We start from the raw sequence: 23,894 nt of genomic DNA, 5'->3' as shown, positions 1-23,894 counted from the left end.
TAAGTAAATTATTATATATAATATATATTACCGGAAAAGCAGGGCAGAACAGGGAGGAAGACGGAGGCAGAGAGGAAGACGGCAGAGAGAGCAAGGAGCAAGAGAGAACGGGAGAGATTAAGTGTTTTGTGTGTGTAGTGTTAGGAAAATATTATTATTATTTATAGAGAAACCCTAGGGAACACAATCCCTAGAAAAGGGGGAAAAGATCTCAAAAAGCAAAAGATTCCAAAAGCAAAAGATATCAAAAGATATGGCAGCTGCAGGGGACAAGAGAAAAGCTGACAGGGAACAGTAACAGGCATGGGCGGGTCAGATAAAGGTACTGGTCAAGCATGGAAAAAGCAGATCTCAAAAGATAATGTCAGTCACTTTTTCTGCCAACCAATGGGGTTGGTGCGCATGCTGCGCCAAAAGTGGCTTTTCAGACATAAGATAGGTCAGGTCAACAACTCAGAAGATAAGACATCACAAAAGCAAACGGCTAGATTAAACAGAAGAAAACTCAAAGGGTTTAGCGCGAGAAGGCTAAGGCGCGCCGCGGGAAGAATCACATTTCTTAGCGCGCCGCGGGAGGAATTACAATTCCTAGCGCGCCGCGGGAAGAACTAAAATTCTTCGCGCGTCGAGGGATGAACTACGATTCTTAGCGCGCTGCGAGAAGAACTACAAATCCTTAGCGCGTCGCGGGAAGAACTACCGTTCTTCGCGCGCTGCGAGAAGAATTACAATTCTTAGCGCGCTGCGAGAAGAGTTCGTCTCGCGTATCGCTGGAACAGATGGTCTTCACGCAGGCTTCCTTGAAAGGAGTCTGGCGCGTGGAGCTGCGCAGACAACCTTAGGCAGGAAGGAACAAAGGACAAGCAAAGAGAGGGAAACAAGGCTTAAGGGCGGGACGGCGACAAGAGGGAAAAGAAGGCGGAAAGAGAGAAGAAGAGGGATGGGACGGCGGAAAGAAAGAGAGGGAAAGAGGCGGGAAGGAAAAATATATATTATTATTAAAAGTAAAATATAAGTATAAATAAATATTAAATCATAAAAGAAAGAGATCGGGTCAGAGAAACGGGTACCTGGGTCGGGTCGGATTCGGGCAGATGTTACAGTCAATACCATTAACAATCTGAAGTTCAGCCGAGACCCACCTGCTGCTCGTTAACCCTCAATCCGCGACCACCATAGGTAATTGAAACATGCTTATGAATCGTTTATGTATGCTAATCAATAACCCTAAACTAATTTGAACGAACAACAACCAAATCATCGGATTTAAATTCTAGGGTTTTAAAGTGGATTTGGGGTTAAACTCGAAATTGGTTATATATTAATCTGCAGGTTATTTCTCACAAACTAACGCACCAGCTCGATGGCTGGTGTGTGTGTATGATAAGTCTGGAACCGTTCCAGGCGCGGGTTCGAACCCAATGAACCCGGTTTTGTTTGTTTATTTTATTTTATTAAAATTCCTTGTTTTTCTTTTGTTTCACAATAATGAAAATAATAAAGAAACATTATTTTAGCTAAACCGAAACTAGAAAGTGTTATTTTGGCCATGGCTTTGCGTCCTAAGTATGTATACACATAAACATACATATATATACATATAATACTATAAAACAAATATTATTTTATTTATTTATTTATTCATTCATTTATAGTACTAAACCGATCTAGTTCAAAGGTCCGAATAAACTCTCCCATGTTTATATATATATGAATTTGTTTTTAAATTAATGTTTCATTTAAACATATATATAATGTTATTAATACTTAATATCGGGTAGTTATTAATAAAATTCAATTACTTGAAAATATAAATATGGATAAAATACATATCGCTTACCAAATAATAGTATTAACACAAAAATAATAATAATAATAAAAATAATAGTATTAGCACAAATAATAATAATAATCTTAATTATAATAACAATAAATAATGCATCTAAACCCTAAACGACTCCCAAATATTTCAAACCGATTAAAATACAATAATGACGTTGAAACTAATAACATCTCATGAAATCTCAAATTGTTATTAATTCTTTTCCTCATTTAATACTATCGTTAAACAATTAGGGCATCCTTGTTGACGTATCTCGAAGGCTTGAACGTGTTCATCCCTCACTTTTTATTATTATCTCATCCTCATTAATCCACCTATAAGGTAAGTAATTCACATCCCCCTTTTTTACCGTTTTATATTTTGTGGGCATTATGCGTTCACAAACTCAATTATTTTATTTTACACTACAATTTTATTATTTGCGTTTATATGATATTGCTCAATTGGTTATACGTTGATGTGATTATGTGTTTACTTTTAAGTTATGGTGGTTAATATCTCATCCTCATCCTCATTAGTATGATCATACGCCGTCGGAGTAGCTCGTTATCTATGTGATTCGAGTGAAAAGACAATTTTTATATTTATTATTATGCTAGTTGTAGTAGTTCGTATTTATCGCAAGGAATTGTCATTTTCAATATTATATGTATTTAAAAATCGTGATTACTTGCTCAACTTTATGTTGACAAATTATGTATTTTCACGCATGGCGCATGTAGCTATATTGGATGAAGCAAGAGATTAAAAAGTAGATTGGACTTTAGGTTGCATGAGTAATAAAGACGGATTTTGTTCTTATTTATTTAAGTTGTAATGTTTATATAAATTCGAGACAATGTTTGTGTTTTTGCGTATTTGAATTATATGAAATAAATAATTTAGATATTGACACGTGCATTTACTTTAGTGTCTTTTAAGCTATGATACAATTATGTCGCGCCCCGACATATTCCGCCTTAGGTTGGGGTGTGACACTCTAACACCTTATACTCTCAAAGTTTAATTAAAAGCCTAACAATATTAAAAGCCTAAACTAATTAAAAGCCCACACCTGCATTAAGCAAAAGGCCAAACTAATTCAAAAATTCAATGCCACACCATGTGTTCTTTGTTATTTTGAAGATATGACAATCAAAGCAATACAGCAGCGACCTCCACTATTAGAAGATCATCGACGCACACACACACCTTCTTCTGTCCATCAACGTCAACCGTTGCAACCGTCCAGCAGACCAGTTGCTGCACCAGCCTCCAACACTCCAAAGTCCGCACACACCCTTCTCCACTTCTACTTGTTACAATTTAGGTGTTCTTCCATTTCTATTCAAAAATTGTAATTGTTTATTTGCTTATATAAATTGTTTATCTGAAATTATTTGTAGACAATTGAATGATTGATTATGGTTTACATTGGCTGTTTGGATATTAGTTTATGTGGAGTTGTGGAAATTGAAATTGATTAGGGATTTACGATTTATGTGTAAATTGAAATTGATTAGAGATTCAAGGTTATGTGAAAAATTGAATTGATTATGGATTTATGGTTTAAATTTTGTTTCTTTTAAAATTAGAGAACTTGAAAGATAAAAATACAAAGTCTTATTAGCAATCTTTTTAAACGAAATTTCCAAGAAAATGATGACGGTCCAACTCCAAGTTCAAATATTGATGATGATATGCAAGAAAATGAAGATATCTGGTCCAAGTTCAAATATTGATAGTGATAGTGAATATCAAAGCTAGTGTGACATTTGTCAATTTCGGGTTATTTTATACTTGTATTCTTAATGTAAACCCGACCCGTTTTGTATCCCGAACCTTTCGATATTATCAAAATGATGAATTGTATGTTAAATATTTGTTTTATAGTTGTTGGATAAAAAAAACACCATTTTCGGTTCTTAAAATTCCCCGAAAACGCTCAAAACGAACTCCAGGGACTAAAACTACCAAAATGGAGACTTGAAGGACCCATTTGTAGTTTGTGCTTTCTTGGGTCTATAACCAACCCATTTTCATGAAACACCCTTTATGAAAGACCCATTCAACTTACCCTATATATACACACCCATCTTCTTCATTTGTGCTTGCTCATTTCTTCATTTCTCTCTCAAATTCTTGAATTCTAAGGTTGTTCTTCATAAGCTAATCTTTCATTTTAATTAACTTCTCAATACTTAAAGCTTGATGTTACAACATATATATAATATACACTCCTTGTTTACCTTCGGTCTTTCATTTCTCCGGTCTCGGCCGGTTGAAATGTCGGGCTAGTAAGGCAAGGTTACATGGAGGACTTTGTAGTCCTTGTTTATATATTTAACAAATCTAACCATATAACTTGTTATACTTGTTTAACTTCTACATATTTTAGTTTATTGTTCATATTTGTCAAGTTCCATGGTATTGGGTATGTGGTCACTAGCGTCGGTTTCATCCCGAGTTAAGAACCGAACCAAAAACCGAACTTTTGTTTAAAAGCATTATTGTTAACTTTTTGAATGTAAAACTTGAGTATTATTATTTATAAGTTATTTTACAAGTTCTATGGTAATTGGGTATGTGGTAACCATCCTCGGTCTTATTCCGAGTCAAGGACCGAACCAAAAACCGAACTTTTGTTTAAAAGCTTTATTGTTAACTTTTTGAATGTAAAACTTGAGTATTATTATTTATAAGTTATTTTACAAGTTCCATGGTAATTGGGTATGTGGTAACCATCCTCGGTCTTATTCCGAGTCAAGGACCGAACCAAAAACCGAACTAAACCGAGTTCACTCGCTTAAGACACACAAGTGTGTTTTTAACCACCAAAACTCATATTTTTCTTCAAGATTATATTCTAAATCAATTTTAGTTAATTTCTAAACATACTTGGCATGTCGGTAACCAACTTGATCTTATAACAAGTTTGAACCGATAAGGTCGTATACTCGCTTAACGAACGTTAAGGTTCTTCACAATAGAACTACATACTTGGTTAAGTCTATTTTGATTTTATTGAGTTATCTCATAACATTTATTATTTTGGGAAGTTAACTGTGAGCTTGGTCAATTATCAAGTCTCGAACCGACAAACCCGAACACTCGTTTAAACCTCGTTTTGGTATTCTTATAACCAAGGATTTTGCAATATCGCATTTTAACCCACATTATTACTTAACATAGGTTGAGTAAAAAAAAAGAAAAAAAACTAATGAATAGAATATCGAGACCCGGTTTCGAGTAAACTTATTTTACAAAACTCGTTTATTTAATTTCTCAAATATTTACATTTTAAATCCTAAACTTTATTTATTTACTTTATTTGTCATGTATTGTATTTTAAACCCTTCCAAGACTACCTACTAACACAAGACCCGTTTAATATAGGTCTTGCTCGTTAAACCGATCTCTCCGATTATTCACTACACTATCTTTCAAGTTACTTGTTAATGTGAGTACTTTTTCATCCCCCGTTTTCCATCTTTCGTTTTGGGGTGGCATTGCATACTTATTCAAATTCAAATGATTTATACTTGAGTCTTAAACCACAACACGTATTGTATATGTTTACTTAAATAAATGCTCGATTTGGTGTTATATGTTTTACATAATTATGTGCAAATTCTTGAATGCTAAGGCGGGTAGCCTCTTGAATGCTAAGGCGGGTAGCCTCATCAAAGTATGAACATACGTTAATTCCGAGTATATATGGTATCCCCATATAGAAAGGTGTCGTCAATGTATTCTTATTGACGATTTCATTATTGTCGTCAATGTATTCTTATTGACGGTTTTATTATCTAAATTGTTGCTATTATTTATTGTTTTCATATACTAGTTGTGGATTTCATACTATATACTTATTGTCCAAAACTATGAAAATTGCTCACCAACCTTCGTATTGACAAACTCTATTTTATGCAATGTTACAGGTTTGATGTTAGTTTGATTGGATTACTTGAAGAAACTTATTATCTTGACTTTAGGATATTAGAAAATAAAAGAACAAGTTATTTGTTTATCTATCTATTTGGCATTTTGTATGAACAACTGTTGTGTTATTTATGATGATATGGATTTAAATGAGTTGTTTAAATATTGTAACTTTATAGTGTCATTGTGCAATGAGCAATCATGTCGCGCCTCGACGTTTCCGCCTTCATTGGTCGGGGTGTGACAGCTAGCGTTGGCTTATCGAATATTGAAGCTATATTTGGTTTTACCGGTTGCAACCGTAACCGTTGAAAGATGATTTTTCTAAAATGAAGTTTATCAAGATGGATTTGCGCAATTGAATGGGTGAGGAGTATTTGAGCAAGCCTTTAGTTTGTGCGGTCGAAATAAAAACTTTTGATTAAGTAAAAAAAGACGATGTAATAACTCAATTTCAAGCTTTCAAAACCGAAGAGGGTAAATCTATTAGGTATGTGCTTAAAATTATTTATTATCGTGTTTCTATTTTTATTTTGTTTACATTTTATGAAGTACGGTAAAAAAATAAAATTGGAACGTTCCCTCTGAAAATTTAGTTTAGATCCGGCTTCCGGTACTTCATGTGGTTTATATTTCTCCAATCCGGAAGATAAAGAGAAGAGAGTGAAAATATATCAAGGACCATATATATGTAATTTAGCTTGATCCGTGTCCATAGTAGGTTTTCTTTTCTTTCTTTCCCTCACAAGCGATCCTATAACTTTGAATGGGAGTAAGTTGGGTTTTTATTTGTACTTGATACAAGTTTTGAAACTCAAGATACCAACAATATGATGCATAAATGGAAAAACTTATAATTTCCTTCACTATGTTACACTTAAGCCTTAAACTTACAATACGACCGACACTTTCCAAATGTTTTCATAGTCTTTTTTCTAGATAACCACAAGCTGAAACGTATCTTACTCATAAGATACTCTTCTTTTTATATAACTTTTAAAATATGATACGTTAGAAAATTCTGGATATATCATTACAATATGCTTATTTTATCCACAATTTTTGATATAAGTTTTATTTAAAACGAAGTTGTATGTTATGCGTTATAATAACGTATGTATAAATTATCATTTAAGAACTTATATTACCAGTCATTAAAATTGTATACATAAATCGGTTTTAAAAGTTAGTTTTGAATGTTGTATATGGACCTTAAAAACTTACAATACCTCACCCTTCATTATATGAATTTTCTAATGATATGTTTGCATAAAGATTTTGAATTTCTACGAAATTTTTAGGAGGAATGGACATTAATTTCTTCATGCCTAAAAGCGGCGTAACGTGTTCGGGTTTAATACCCGACTACCATTAACTCGGAATCTTGCAATTTAAAGATACTCACATTTGACTTTTAAAAAATTCGGCCAACTTTGTGACAACATATCACGTAATAATAAATGAGGCTTACCAAATTGCCCATTTTCTTATAACACAAAGTCAACTTTGCATATCCGATAACAATAATGATTTAAAGTGGCTGACATTCTCTAAAAAACATATAATAACTACTTATGCAACTTGTAAACTCATTTGACCGGCTTGGGAACATAGAAAATTTGGACAACTTGAATGCAAGTACGTACTCGTATAAATATGTTGTAATCTTATTAACAAAACTCATAACACAAACGCTTAATATGGAAATAATATATATTGTGATCCTCTCTATCATTGCTACTATATGGATTACAAAATTTGCCTTTGTAAGGAATAGGAATTTACCACCAAGCCCATTCCCATGCTTACCCATACTTGGCCATCTTTACCTAGTGAAAAGCCCTCTCTACCGAGCATTAGGCAAACTATCCAACCGCTATGGTCCAATTCTCATGCTTCAATTTGGCACCCGTAAAGCGTTGCTGGTTTCGTCTCCAGCAGCGGTGGAGGAATGCCTTACCACCAACGATGTTACTTTCGCTAACCGCTTTGCCGAGACGGAGAAGCAGCGGTGGAGGAATGCCTTACCACCAACGATGTTACCACCAACGGTCCACCACATTTATGATTGGGCGGACTTTCAGAACAAGTTCAGCCAGCACTTCAGCCAGCAGAGGAAATATACTGAAGAACAGTGGACGATCCTCAACTGCGTTAGAGAGGAGGATGAATCTTTACTAGACTTCATCACTCGCTTCAACTCCAAAAAGCTAAGTCTCGGCAACATAAGTGAAGATCTTGTTCGCGCCGCTTTCATCCAGGGCGCCGAATACCCAGAGCTTATCCGCACATTGACGGGTAAGGATGGCATGCCATCAACATGGGATGCCATCATGACGGCGGCCAAGCGCTTTGCCGAGACGGAGAAGCAGCTGGGAAGGGATCTTCCCAGAGTACACACCTCTACACGCAGAGGACTAGAGAAAACAATGTTCGGATCGCCCGGCAGAACAAAAAGAGGAAGTTAGGTATCTGGCAGTCAAGGGTAAACTTTGACACCTCATCCAGCTCTCACCCTCTTGTTGGCGGAAGAAATCACACACACCCTTCAAGCCAAAAACACCGGTGGACGCCACTCACCAAAAGCGTCACGGAGATATTTGCCACTGAAAAGCTACCATGGCCAAAAGCTCCAATGATCCGGCAGCGACCTAATGTGGATCAGAGCAAATCCTGTGACTTCCACGGGACAAAAGGTCATAGTACGGAAGAGTGTACATCCTTGAAGGATATTGTTGAAGCATTCGTCAAGGATGGAAGACTGGCACACCTGGTGGCATCAATCAAGAAGGGAGGAAGGAACGACAATCGGTACCGAGGCAACGGACGAAAGCCCGTTGACATCAGCATCAACATGGTTCATGGCAAGATCAGAGGAAGAAAAAGGCGAACGACAGAACCATGTGCGTGGAAGGAAGCTGAGGTGCGCTTCCCGCGAGTGCCAGGAGGACCCAGCAAAGAAGGCCCTATCGTCATCGAAAGCCAGCTGGGGCACTACATCACTTCTCGCACTCTTGCTGACAACGGCGCCTCGTCAACGGTGATGTACAGGCAGTTCTTCGACAAGCTAGATGACGAAGACAAAGAGCGCCTGGAAACGATCTGCGCCTCGATGGAAGGGTTCGATGGCAGCACAAACACCCCCCTGGGCATCCTATCTTTCCCCGTCACTCTTACGGACGGGAATCACTCACGCACAGAAGACGTGGATTTTGTCGTAATGAGGAAGCCACACCACACATACGACATTCTCTTCGGAAGAGACGGGATGGCAAGATTCAACGCCGTGGTATCCTCAGTCCACGGCATGATGGGATGGCCAACAGCTGAGGGTGTAGCGATGATCACCGGCATTCCCCAGGTATGCATCGCATCTGTCTCATCTAAACCCAAACCAAAGATGGCTAAACCAACCATCACCGAGCCAGAAAGATGGGCCCTCAACGGCAAGTACCCTGACCAGGCCGTTTCCATTGGCCCAACAGTTGTTGATCCCACACGCACCTTACTCAAGCGCTTGTTACAGAAAAACGCTGACATCTTCGCGTGGACACCAGCTGACATGACTGGTGTACCCCGAAGTAAGGCAGAGCATAAGCTCAAATGCGATCCGGCTGTTACGCCAATCGTACAAAAGCGCAGAGTAATGGGGCCAGAACAAACTAACGCGTGTAGAACCCAAGTCAAGGAACTCCTTGACGCAGGCATCGTACGCGTTAGTAGATATCAAACTTGGGTTGCAAATCCCGTTATGGTACCGAAGAATAACAAACAATGGCGCATGTGCATAGATTTCAAGGACTTGAACAAAGCATGCCCCAAAGATTGTTATCCGTTACCTGAAATTGATCTTAAGGTGGATTCGTTGGCACCGTTCCGCCTTAAATGCTTCCTGGACGCGTATAAGGGGTACCATCAAATCCACATGGCCGTTGATGATCAGGACAAAACCGCTTTTCGGGCGCCCGATGGCACATTTTGTTATCAAATGATGCCATTCGGACTTAAGAATGCCGGGTCCACATACCAACGCCTGATGGACAACCAGTTTCATGCCCAAATTGGGAGGAACTTGGAAGTCTACATGGATGACTTGGTCATCAAAAGCCCTGACCCAGAAGCGATGTTGAAAGACATCGAAGAAACTTTCAACACGCTCAGGAAGATAAACATGAAGCTCAACCCGAGCAAGTGTGCCTTTGGAATGGAAGAAGGGAAGTTCTTGGGGGTCATCGTTACTAAAGATGGCTTCAGAGCGAACCCTGAAAAGGTCGAAGCCATTATCAAAATGGAATCACCTACTACCATCAAACAGGCTCAGACACTGAATGGACGACTAGTGGCGCTTAATCGCTTTTTGGCAAACCACGCGGATAGGTCGTTTCCCTTCGTGTCAACGTTGAGAAACTGTTTAAAGAAAACGCACTTCCGCTGGACACCAGAAGCGGAAGCAGCTTTTCAGGAGATTCGGTCACGCTTGATCGAACTCCCAACGCTCATAGCACCAAAAGCGGGAGAGGAGTTAATCCTATACCTTTCCGCAACAGATAGAGCAACCGGGGCAGTCCTGCTAGTAGAGCGAAAAGGCATCCAGATGCCAATCTATTATGTCAGTCGTATCCTAACAGACGTAGAAACCCGGTACTCTACCCTCGAAAAATTAGTCTTAGCACTTATACACGCTTCACGCAGGTTAAGACGATATTTTCAGGGTCACCCAATCACCATTCTCTCCAACTTCAAACTTGCAAACGTTCTAGGCAAACCCGAGTTATCGGGACGCCTAGCCAAATGGGCAATTGAGTTGGGGGAGTACGCGATAAAGTATAAGCCAAGACCAGCCATAAAAGGCCAGGTTTTGGCCGACTTCATTGCAGAAGTGCCTGCATCGCGGGAAAAAGAGTGCCAGGAAGAGGCTCAACCCTCTCCAGCACAAGACATCAATGATGTCTGGCGACTCTACACTGATGGAGCAGCCAGTAACGATGGTTCAGGCGCAGGACTGAAACTAACCAACCCAGCAGGCCAAGAATACACTTACGCTATTCGACTGGACTTTCCAAGTACGAATAACGAGGCCGAGTACGAGGCATTCTTGGCTGGGCTGAGAATTGCGCGTAAGATGGGAGTGAAAAACTTGGAAGCCCACGTGGATTCCATGTTAGTAGCCAATCAAATCAACGGGACGTACACGGCCGTGAACGACACAATGGCCCTGTACCTCGCACAAGCAAAATCCCTTATGCGCGATTTCAACGACTGCAAAGTCACACACGTCAAGCGAAGTGAAAACAAATTTGCGGATGCGTTAAGCAAGCTTGCATCATTAGCCTTCACCCACTTAGGAAAGGATATCCGCATTGAACTCCTCGAGACACCTTCGGTCCCGCACAAGGAAATTTGTATCATCCAAACCGGCACAGAAACATGGATGACACCAATAATAAAATACCTTGCGGCAGGTACACTACCAGAGTCAAAAACACAGGCAAGAAAACTACGCTGTAAAGCACTGAATTATCAACTCATCGATGACATCCTTTACAGGCGTAACTTTCTTGGCCCACTCTTAAGATGCGTGGACAACCAAGATGCTGACTACCTCCTACGGGAAGTACACGAAGGCATCTGTGGAGTACACGCAGGTCCCCGCGCTGTTGTAGCTAAGCTAAACAACGCGGGATACTTTTGGCCGGGGATGCATACGGATGCGCTGGCATACATCAGAAAATGCAGGTCTTGCCAGCTTTACGCACCCAACACGCACCGCCCGAAGAATGAACTTGTTCCAGTCACCTCTTCATGGCCATTTCAGAAGTGGGCCATCGATGTGACAGGCCCATTTCCTACAGCAGCAGGAAATGTTCAGTTCCTAGTGGTAGCCATCGACTACTTCACCAAGTGGATAGAAGCAAAACCCTTAGCCCAAACAACCGCGAAACATATCAAAAAATTTATTTGGGAATTTATTATTTGTCGTTTTGGACTTCCACAGAATTTGGTGAGCGATAACGGCACCAACTTTGCTGACAAGAAGCTACAACAGTGGCTGAAAGAACTTCAAATCACCCACACCTTTACATCAGTGGCACACCCGCAAGGTAATGGTGAGGTGGAAAGAGCAAATAAGAGCATCGTCGAAGGCATAAAGAAAAGACTCTTGGAACACAGATCCGGCTGGGTGGACGAGCTTCCGCACGTCCTTTGGGCAAACAGAACACTGAAGAAGGCTAGTACGGGAGAAACCCCGTTCAGCCTCACTTATGGCACTGAAGCCATGGTCCCGGTCGAAATTGGTTTACCCTCACCAAGGGTCTTGATTCAGCCAGAAGACAATGATGCGGAAAGACGGTTGGACCTTATGCTAACCGAGGAACGCAGAGACTTAGCCGCAGTGCGTGAAGAGAACTACAAGCGACAAATGCAAAAGTACTACAACACGCGGGTAAAACTCTGCAACTTCAATGTAGGAGACTACATACTGCGTAACAACGAGGCTTCGAACCAAGAACGCCCAGGAAAGCTGGCCCCGGTCTGGGAAGGGCCATACATTATCAAAGAAGTCCTGGGAAAGGGCGCATACCGGCTTGAAAGGCTCGATGGCACTCCCATCCCAAGAACATGGAATGGAGCTCAATTACGCAAATGTTATATGTAGATCAATTCCAAACTTGTAAAGAAAAGGCCTAGAGCCACTTCTAATGGAAATGATTCTCCTTTCACAATGTGTTGATAGCCTTACCTTTATACTTATGAACTTCCCACACTGATGTGCCGGTATTCACCGCATAAATGGGGGAAGAAGTAAGTCGTTACGTGTGGAAGGCGGCAAAACCCGCATAAACACAACGCTAAAAATCTCAAAGTTAAGGAAAACCTATACGTAGGTCAGATGTAAGTAAAGTTTAGCCATCCTTGTAAGTGCAAGTGACGGTCCTACCCGCACAATCACGAACAAGGAAGCAAAACTTCAACCTATCATCTACCACGTTCAAAGGTTAACTTATTCTGAACACTTAGAAAATTTCAAAGGAAAAGGTGAGGAAAACTTCCACGCAGGTCAGATATAAGTAAAGTTAAGCCATCCTACTAAGTGTAAGTGACGGTCATACCCGCACAATCATAAAAGAGGAAGCGAAACAAACTTATAATTTACCACGTTAAAAAGTTAACTTATCTAAGTACTAAAGAAGTTGCTAAGTTAGATCAAAACAGGCGTAAAATGAACAAGGCCAAGAACTAACACAATCTTTATTCCATCAAATTCAAATATTACAAAGATAGCTATACAAAAACAAAAATCTACGCTAATGGTGGAAAGGGATCTTCAGAATCAAGCTTCAGGACCACTTCCACTTGGACCCGCTCCATCAGTAGAGCGTGGTGGTTCAAGGAAAGCTTTAAGGATAGCTAGCCCATCATCAGCACCAGCGACTTCATTCACCTTCTCCACCACCGGATGCGGGAAGGCGGCATACTGATTCACTGCCTGGTCGTAAACAGCTTCAGTATCAACATTATACAAAGGGAAGTTGGAAGGCGGGATGCCTTTCTCAACGAACCCTAGACCAAGCAGGAAGCCGGCCTTTTCCCCATCCTCATGAGAAGCGTTGAGGGCTGCGCTCATAGCATCGTCATAAGACGTCTCTGAGAAGACCCGATGCACAACCTACAAAGAAAATATACAAGTATCAGAACCTTTTCTATTTACAAAGAAAAGCGTAAAGACATGAAAAGCATACCTGAGACAACGCTTCTCGAAGAAGCCATTCCTTGGAAACCAGAGCTTCTTGGAGGGCAGCTTGAGCTTCGTTACGGGCGCGTTCGGCTTCACTCTTGTTGAGGTTGGCAAGCAACACTTCTTTAGCCGCAGCCTCTTCGACGCCCTTTAGCTTCCGCTCAGTATGGTCAAGCACCCCCCTCTGGTCCAAGATCTCCTGGAGCTTTTTGGCGTCTTCCATCGCCAAGGCATCATGAGCCTGCTGGAGAGCCTCTAATTTGGCTTTAAGCTCTTCATTCTCCACGCGTAGAGGCTCAGCAACAGCTTCAGCCTTGGTGGCCCTCTCGGTTGCGTTCCTTGCAGTTTCCTTAGCCAGCCGAAGCTGTTCATTAACAGCTTGGGCAGCCTTGGAACGGGCCTCGAGCCGGGCCTGAACTTCAACCTCGAGGGCCTTAAAGGCCTTCTCCTTTTCCGCAGCCACTGCGGTAAGCCTTTGGTTCTCCTCCCGGACAGCCCGCGCCTGAGCTACTTCTTTAAGACGAGCTGCTTTTAACTTGTCGTTTTCACGACAAAGCAGCTCGACGCGCGGCTGCATCCGGGCCAGGAGAACCCGAAGCTCATTGGTTAGCCTACCCTCCTGGTAGCTAGCCATGGCTTCCCCCAACGCACCACTGGGAGCAGCGTGACGAGCCCACTCCACGCACTCCACAGGGGTGCGAAGGGTTGTTCCTCGGCGAATGTTCCATCGTGGAACATACACTTCATTGGAATCCGACACTGCAAAAAACATAAAGCGGTTAGGAAAAGATGACAAAAAAATATATAAAAGGGGCCAAAAGAACCCTACGCACCTGTAGGGTCAATAACAGGCCGATAGCCGCCAAACCCATCACCTGAACCCAAGGGAAATCCATCAAAGAGGTCAGGCAGATGGGAAGGAGGCAGAGGTTGGCGGTAAGCCCCATGCATACCTGAAGGTTCGGCCGTCGTTGCCGATGACGGAGGCATGGTAGAAGCCGCCGCGGTCGCCGCCGCGGAATCCGCAGCAAAAGTAACCGCCGGCTCGGTGAAAGATGCGGTAAAAACAGCACTCACAGCCGGCGGTGACGTCATCACAGCTGGAACAGTCGGCTCAAAGGAGTGAGCAACTGAACCAGCGGAAGCAGGCGCAGGCGCCTGGGTCGTCGCCTCAGGTAGGCTGACCAAGCCACCGTCATTGGCGGAGAGGTACTCCTCTGCGCTCCACCCTGGAATGCGTCAACATCCACGCCTGCGTAAAGAAGATAAGTATTAATGATGGAAAACTATGAAGTTAAATATAAAGGAAGTTTGTACTTACGGGTTTTCTTGAGCCTAAAGGTACGGAGAGGCGGGGACGAACCCGATGGAGCCGGCCTTTTTGCGCCGCTCACCGTCGTCTTCTTGGGCTCTCCGGAGGTGACAGTCGCAGCCTCCGGAGCGGTGGTCTTATCACCACCGGGATTCCCCGCCACCTCTTCGCTCTCGGTCTCCGAATCAGACCGAGGCGCCGGATCGGCAGTGGAGGCCACCTTCTCCTTCCCCTTCCCGCCGGCAGCCTTCTTCTTCCGCACCAACGGAGGACCATCTGCGGATTCCTCATCAGAACATACGATTAAAGGAATTCCAGCAGAGGTTTCATTGAGGGGTCGAGGGTTGAATAGCGCCTTACCTGGCCGCCTGGCGCTAAGGATCTCGTGGCCTAGCGGGTAGACCTCCACGAACCGATCCGCCGTTTGTTCTAGGATGGGCAACTCGTTCTCGTCTAGAGCACGAGTACCCATCCGAGCGGGACCGTCAGCCTCCCGCGGGTTCAGGAGCGACTGCAAGTCGTTCCCCTCTGAAATAAACAGGAAAAAAGTTAGAAGAGATTCTAAATCAACAAAAAGAAACAGAGCATACCGTAAGGAACAGAGTTCGAACCGTATTCAAGGACGATTGGGATCTTTTGCGCATCAGCCTCCTTCCACACCCGGCTCATCCCCAGCATCACCATCCCGGACTTCGCAAACCGGTAAACCGGAGATTGGACTCGGGATATCTTCGAAAACCATTCCGCCTCCTCGTAGTTGGAGGCGTGAAGGCTGGTAAGTGCTTGCCCGTTCTTGAATTTCATGGCAAGGGGGATGGCGCGAGCGGAGATGTAGAAGAACTCCCGCTTCCACGAGCGAAGACTGCGCTCGGTTGCGCAAATCTTCAAACCCTTAATCCGGGTTATCAACGTATACCACCCCTGGATGCACCTCCAAGTGTAGAAGGTCATCAGGCGGTCAACATAGGGCTCAATGCCCAGAATCCGGCACACCCACTCGAAGTGCCGAATCTTGGCAATCGCCATCGGGTGCACCTCGGTCAGGTGCACACCGTGCCTCTCCAGGACACGGAAAACAAACTTTGTCAATGGGAACCTAAGATTCCCATAAACAAAGAATGCAGCATAAACCCCGATCTTGCCTCTGGGGGCATCATACACCGTCTGGTGGGGTTCAGGAAACTCAGGCTCGAGAGACTCGAGCATGAACTTCCTGACGATGTACTGATACAGATCGCCAGGCAGAGCGCACTGGCACTCGCCAGCAGTACTCTTGTCATCGGCTGTAGATTCGAGATCATGAGAAGACATCTTACAGTAGAAAGAAGAAAACGATTTCAAGAGAATGCTTGCATGAAAAGGTGAGTATTCGCCGGAAATCGTTCTGAAGATGAAGAGAAAAGTGAAAGTGTGAATTACAAAGAACCCTCTCCCCCTTTATATACTAATCGCAATTAATGCGATGAATTTAATGCGGAGGAGAGAGAAATCGAAGGTGCAATGAAACTATGACACGTGGCAAAAAGCAAGCTGGCAACAGCTGTTGAAAGGACGCGTACCATTAATTTCGCGGCCACGCGCCCGAAAAATCGCGCCCACGCGCCTGAAAAAACGTCTGGAATGACCATGTACTGTCACGTCACCATAACTTCCTGCACGTCCTGACACAGTCAGAAGAAACCGTCGCACGACGTTTCAGAGGTTTGGACTGTTCTTATCCTTTCACCAACTCTTCGAATTTCAAAAAAATTCAAAAAAGATTCAAAAGTAGGCGGGAAAATACCCCTTACCTTGGTAACCAAGTAACCATAAGACGGGTGCGGGTACAGTGTCAAGGCAAAACCCTTCACATACTTAGCACCCGCAGGGAATTGACACCAGGAATACCTTGGGAATAAAGTAACCGTAAGACGAGTGCGGGTACAGTGTCAAGGCAAAACCCTTCACATACTTAGCACCCGCAGGGAATTGACACCAGGAATACCTTGGGAATAAAGTAACCGTAAGACGAGTGCGGGTACAGTGTCAAGGCAAAACCCTTCACATACTTAGCACTCTGCAGGGAATTCAAACCAAGAAGGATCTTCTGGGCCATGCTTGCGGAAACTGGAATAACATCCCCGCATGACGGGAACGTCGAGAACTATATTGTTTGAAACTCCAAGATGGAATTGGTGGTTTTAGCATAATTGATCACTATGTTGAAAACTATCAAAACCCCATGGAGAATCCACACAAGTGGGACTCAACGCTCCTGACTTGCGAGAAGGTTACAAACCTACCCGCTTCATACCCTAAGATCAAGCAGAAAAGTCGGGAATTTCTGCGTGACATCAGGAAAACCGCGGGGAGAATCACCACGGAAAACCTAAAAACTAAACCCTTTTCAAAACCCCTTGCTAAGTCCAAAAGTTCACCTCACTTATTAATAATTCATGAGAAGAACATTGGACTGGGGGGACTTGAAGAGGTAGGTCCCAGCAGAGCTCAGTTGGACCCGCAAGACTCACCTTGAACAGGGACGTCTGCGCAACGACCAACTGCTCCAGCAGGACCCACCATGCTCAGAGAACCTTACGCGCAGTACGCCAGCTGTACCCGCAGGGAAAGCCTCCCAATGGTGAAGTACCCCGCCTGTTCCCGCAGCTGCGGATACAAGCCATCAGGGAAGGCTACCCGCACTAACAGCAAGGCTACACGCACAAGGCATTAGCTACTTCAGTAGTCACATGAAGGAATGAGCAAGGCAGGAATACTCCCGCCTAAATGAGCCAGTCCGTATGCTTCTGGAAGATCTTTCGTACTATACCTACTAAGGTATGGGCGGAACAGACAATTTGACCAGAACAGCCCATGAACCAATCACAGGGTGACAGCTCACCGACAACAATACGAGGAGGAGCACCCTCTAGTACTGTTTGTCACTATTAGCCGCTGCCTACTCACCAACCCTTACGATGGGACGTGCGTAGCCTACAGTTGGTGGAACAGTGCGTAGCCGGCAGTAAAGGAACAGTGTACAGCCGACCTTTACTGTTGGCCGTAGCCTATCCACCAACCAGCATGGCCTGTGCGTAGTCCACTGTTGGTGGAACATGAATACTATTCAGCCGGCTGTACCTTCTGGGAAACCTACCTTCGGCTATAAATACTCCAACACCTTGGAATGGTAAGGACATCATCTGATATCTCATCTTATCTAGCAATCTCTTAATATACACTTGTATTCAGAGCAATCTAGTCTGATTCTCACGCCGGAGGGTGGTCACAAGGAGGAACCCCCCCTTCTCAGTGACGAGCTTACGGTGTCTGTTTTGCAGGTCATCTGAAGAACAATCTTCTCTGCTGAACCTTATCCTCGTGGGAAACATTACTTAACCCCCAGATTATCTATAATCTGCCCAGGGTTCACTTAGTGTTTCTTCACAATCACATTAGTACGTAGCTCCATCAGGTTGAATCCTTTTGTTATTGCTTTAATTTCTTTCGACTTTCTTTTTGTTATTATTTTAATAACTGAGATATCTATATGTGAGAACTCAGATATAAAAGTGGACGAACAGGACTCAGAAGACGATGGGCCTCCACCTCAAAATGTCAGCCAGAACCCAATTTACACGTGACATGTCCAACTCCTCCTACATCAGGTCCATCAGTCATAGAATTATTTAAATTGATTAATTTTTCTTCTTATTTTCTCAACTTTGACCAATTTGTTGACTTTTTAGACATTAAGAATGAGGAAGATAAACAACATGCACTAGATAATGAAGGCTTCCCTCCAGGTTGGGGATCCACTCCTCAACAGCAACCGCACGTTCATTCAACCTTGCCATCACCAATAGTCCAATCAGGCAAGTATTTTGAAAAATAATTACTTTTAATAGTCGTTAAAAAAACAAATCCATTTTCGTTGAAATTAGCTATTCTACCAAGTTGGGTGGCTATAAGCAGAAATGAAAAAATAAAAACATATATTTTGGTTTAGTAACAATTATCAATGGATGTAACCGGAATAATTAACTGAACAAATTCGATAGCAATTGTAATCACAACCTAAATAAACCACTCATTGTATGGAAGATAGAGCAGTGCCGCCACAAGCTGAAATCATTAAAATTAAATTAATGTTACATAATATATTATTTCGGTTAAATTAAAAAATATAAAGTATATTTTGGTTTAGTAAAAATTACCAATAGATGTAACCGGAATAATTAACAGAATAATTGTATGGAAGATAGAGCAAGTAGATAAACTTCAACATTTTCAATGAATCTTGGATTTCGATGTACAATCTAAATAGATTATATGAAAATCATATAATAATTAAAAACAATACAAACAAAAAACATCAAAGAAAATGAATTGACAATGACAATAATGAATAATATATGAGAATCGGCCATTAGAGTATAAAAACAACCTTAGCGAAAAAATGGAACAGACGATCGGCAGAGGCGGGTAATCCCCAAGAAAGAGAGACAGAAATTAAAAATGATTATTAGGGTTTTTAATGTTAAGGTTTATATAATCGGTTTTTAATGTTAAGGTTTAAATATTTGTTGGTTGATTAAAATTAAAATCGGTTACCAAAACTTGTGAAAGGAAAGTTGTTATGGTCAATTATTAGATTAAAATTAAATGGCTAATATGTGGAAATTAGATTTATGAAAAGTTGATGACATGGAAGACTATGTGGACAAGCTAGGTGAATGACATGTGTACAAAATTGTGTTATTTTAATAGATTAGTAAGATATCTATTGTAGAGTATGAATTACTTGTAACATAAAATAATTCAAAAGGCTAAAACAATTAATTAGGTTAATAATGATTTATCTTATGTTACAAGTAAGTCATACTCTAAAATAGATATCTTACTAATCTATTAAAGTAACACAATTTTATACACATGTCATTCACCTAACTTGTCCACATAGTCTTCCATGTCATCAACTTTTCATAAATCTAATTTCCACATATTAGCCATTTAAATTTAATCTAATAATTGACCATAACAACTTTCCTTTCACAAGTTTTGGTAACCGGTTTTAATTTTAATCAACCAATAAATATTTAAGCCTTAACATTAAAAAACCTAATAATCATTTTTAATTTCCCTCTACCGATCGTCTGTTCCATTTTTCCGCTAAGGTAGTTTTTATACTCTAATGGTCGATTCTCATATATTATTCATTATTGTCATTGTCAATTCATTTTCTTTGATGTTTTTTGTTTGTATTGTTTTTAATTATTATATGATTTTCATATAATCTATTTAGGTTGTACATCAACATCCAAGATTCATTTAAAATGTTGAAGTTTATCTACTTGCTCTATCTTCCATACAATCATTCCGGTTACATCTATTGGTAATTTTTACTAAACCAAAATATACTTTATATTTTTTAATTTAGCCGAAAGAATATATTATGCAACGTTAATTTAATTTTAATGATTTCAGCTTATGGCGGCACTGCTCTATCTTCCATACGATGAGTGGTTTATTTAGGTTGTGATTACAATTGTAATTGAATTTATTCTATTAATTATTCCGGTTACATCCATTGATAATTGTTACTAAACCAAAATATATGTTTTTATTTTTTCATTTCAGCTTATGGCCGCCCAACTTGGTAGAATAGCTAATTTCAACGGAGTATTTGCTGCAAAAAAAATGGATTTGTTTTTGTACAACAATGGATGTTAAGTTATGATTATTTATTTGTGTATGTTACACAATTCATGTAATTTAAATCATTTTTATATAATCAGTCTTCTATTGTTGTCGGTCAAATTCAATTTAATATATTTACAGAATACAACTTTATTGGTCAAGTTCGATTTAATAAATGCAGGTAAAGCTGAATGTATAAAATACAAATTTTCATTTTTTATATTTGACCATTTTGAAATTATGACTGAAGTACGTGTTGACAACTTTTGCTATCCATTTATATATTTTCCTCAAATAAAGGGTATGCAATTTAATTTAAATTATGTTGATTGAATTAGTAGATTGTAAATCAATAGTCAAGCTGCTGCCGGAGGCAAGGCTCACTGGGTCAACCCTGAAAGAAGACCCACAAGGGTGTCTCAGGCCATTCCCACGTGTGAAGTTATACTGAAATTGCATAATCTTTGTAGGTTAATGTTAATCAGAACATATATAATTGTTACCCAAAACTTAAGGTAGAGTGGCTCTGTTTCCTGGGCACCCCTTTTATTTATACATTTTAATCAATTCTAACAATGGATATTGCCATTTGTTTTAATCTGTAGGGGTCTTCATGAGTGAATGGTGTAAACAAAATTTCTCTTCTGCTCCAAAAACGAGTAAACAAAAGGTAATTTATCTCATACTTTGTTAGCAAATTTGCGGGCAAGGTAGCAAAGCTACCATCTTAAATTATATTTCGACAAGGTAAGATTTAAGAATCTGTTATGATGTTTCTATGTCAATTGCTAGAGATAAAAACATTAAACCTAATGGCATTTTAATTCAACGTTATATATGCTCTAATAATAGGGACAAGGCATCTACAAAGAAACCAAGATCAACTATTGTAAGTTCTTCTCAAGCTATCGAAAAAGACCAAACCAACGAATCACATTAATGGGCTTAGCATTCTGTGCCATTGGTCCAACAGGCCGCCTGGTCAAAGCCGGAACAAAGTTCTACTCAACGAGTCAGATATAAGCAATGTTGGTTTTTATTTTAGTTGCTGTTAGGAAATTAAGCATGTTGTTTGAAGAAGGATAGGACACGAATATCATGCTATATGTATTGTAAAACTTCTATTTGGTCCTCTAAAAAACTTTAATGTGAGAACATTCCCAACCCATCCCCTAAAAATATGTGAGGAGAGTTTGTAAATTATAGGGTGGGGTTGTAAGTGTAAATTATAGGGTGGAGAGAGAAAAAGGTAGTGATTTTTTGTAAATTTGGGGAAAAAGTAGTGATTTTTTTTTTAAATTATAGGGTGAAGAAAGAAAAATGTAATGATAAATGTATAAAAAAGTATTATTTAATTGAACAGAAGAGATAAATGTAGTGATTTTTTAGTCTAATTATAAAGATGGAGATGGGGAACGGGCTGGGAATGCTATGATATATTCATCGTATATGACGTCTAGAACATCATCCAAAGCTTAATTAACGAACTGCACAACTTGAGCTCATGTAATGTGATTTTCATGGTTTCACCCCGTCACAACGCGTGGGATCTAATTACTAGTTTATATTAATTATTAATCAAATCTAATTAAATTGAATAGATTAATAATTGTTTTGTATTTTTGGTTTACAGCCTCCTTTCATTTTCTTATCTAGTTAAAAATCGTATCAATTTTTGTTTTATTATAGTCTTTATTATTTGTTTGATTTGACCAAAAAATTTTAAACAAAATCATAATAATATTATCAAGCAAATAAGTATGAAAGTTTCATAATATCGTTAAGCAAATAAGTTTAACGACCCATTGTAATCCAACCCGGCTTCTTTTGACCATGCCTATTTTTGCCCCCGCTCATAAAAAATCCTGGATCTGTCACTGTCAACTAACATACATAACGAAAACCATACGAATGCCAGTTTTGTTTTTTGTTTTGGTTCCGGTATCGTAATAAACGTAATCAAAACCGACCGAATTCGCGTCGACTTACCACCTCAACGCCTGGGTGACAAGTTTAGGTTAGGAAACCGTGGGCTTGGGTTTTACCAACCTGCCCCTGCGCGTTGCGCAAGGTAATTAATACCACTAGTTGTTGGAAGTAGAGGTGCACAAAACCGGTTTTAAACCGAACCGGTTTGGTCAACAGCTGGTCAAAACCAGTTTGACTCAAACCGGTTCGGTTTATAAACCGGTTTAGACACAAGATAGGTCGACCTGGTCACGTTGGTTCGGTTTATAAACCGGTTTAACCGGTTTTAAACCAGTTTTAGCCGGTTTTAAACCGGTTTTTCTCAAACCGGTTCGGTTTTAAAACCGGTTTGGTCGATTTTAAGGGGAACCTGTCAAGAAACTGGCGGTTTGGGTCGGTTTGAGAACCGGTTTGAGTGACACCGGTTTTAAACCCAAACCGGTTCGGTTCGGTTTGCCTAAAACCGGTCCCAAACCGGTTTTTTTGTACACCTCTAGTTGGAAGTAAAGATTACAAAACTTCACTAATCGTTACCCCACTCCAAAAGAGGGCAACCAAGTTGTTCATTGGGGCTAGAGGTGTACAAAAAAACCGGTTTGGGACCGGTTTTAGGCAAACCGAACCGAACCGGTTTGGGTTTAAAACCGGTTTCACCCAAACCGGTTCCCACACCGACCCAAACCGCCAGTTTCATGTCCGGTTCCCCTTAAGATTGACCAAACCGGTTTTAAAACCGGTTAAAACTGGTTTAAAACCGGTTTATAAACCGAACCGAACCGACATGACCAGGTCGACCTATTTTGTGTCTAAACCAGTTTATAAACCGAACCGGTTTGAGTCAAACCGGTTTTGACCAGCCATTGACCAAACCGGTTCGGTTTATAAACCGGTTCTGTTTGGGTTTAAAACCGGTTTTGTACACCTCTAATTTGGGCCATAAAAAGTCTTATGGGCTGGAATACAGCTACATGCTACTGCTACTCGAGGTCTCGACTCAAGTGATCATACATAAAATCAATGTGATTTCGTTCAAGTAGGTTCTCAATCTCTTAAGTAAAAGGCATCTTATTGTTTAAACAAAGTATTTTAATAAATGATAATGATAATAAGTTAAGAACTACATTTAGAGCATGTTTGGGATTGAGTTTGAAAACACGTTATTGACTTATTGGTGTTTTCAAAAAGCAAATAAGTTAAAATGTGTTTGGCAATCACGAAAATCGTTTTTATTTTAGCCTTTTGAAAGTATTCAAAAGCCTCAAATCCTGGCTTTTCAAAATAGCTTTTTGAATAAGCCAATAAGCAGTTTTTAAACTCAATCCCAAACATGCTCTTAATGTTGGTTATCTATGAATTTTGAAAGAAAATGAATAATAACATGTCAATATGAGCCATCCTATCGTTTAATGAAAAATAAAGTAAAAAGTAATCGG

This window comes from Bidens hawaiensis, unplaced genomic scaffold (assembly GCF_021521415.1).
Source record: "Bidens hawaiensis isolate Kalapana, Puna unplaced genomic scaffold, B.hawaiensis_p1.1 tig00033205_1, whole genome shotgun sequence".
Classification (NCBI taxonomy): domain Eukaryota; kingdom Viridiplantae; phylum Streptophyta; class Magnoliopsida; order Asterales; family Asteraceae; genus Bidens; species Bidens hawaiensis.
This window is presented reverse-complemented; position numbering follows the sequence as displayed.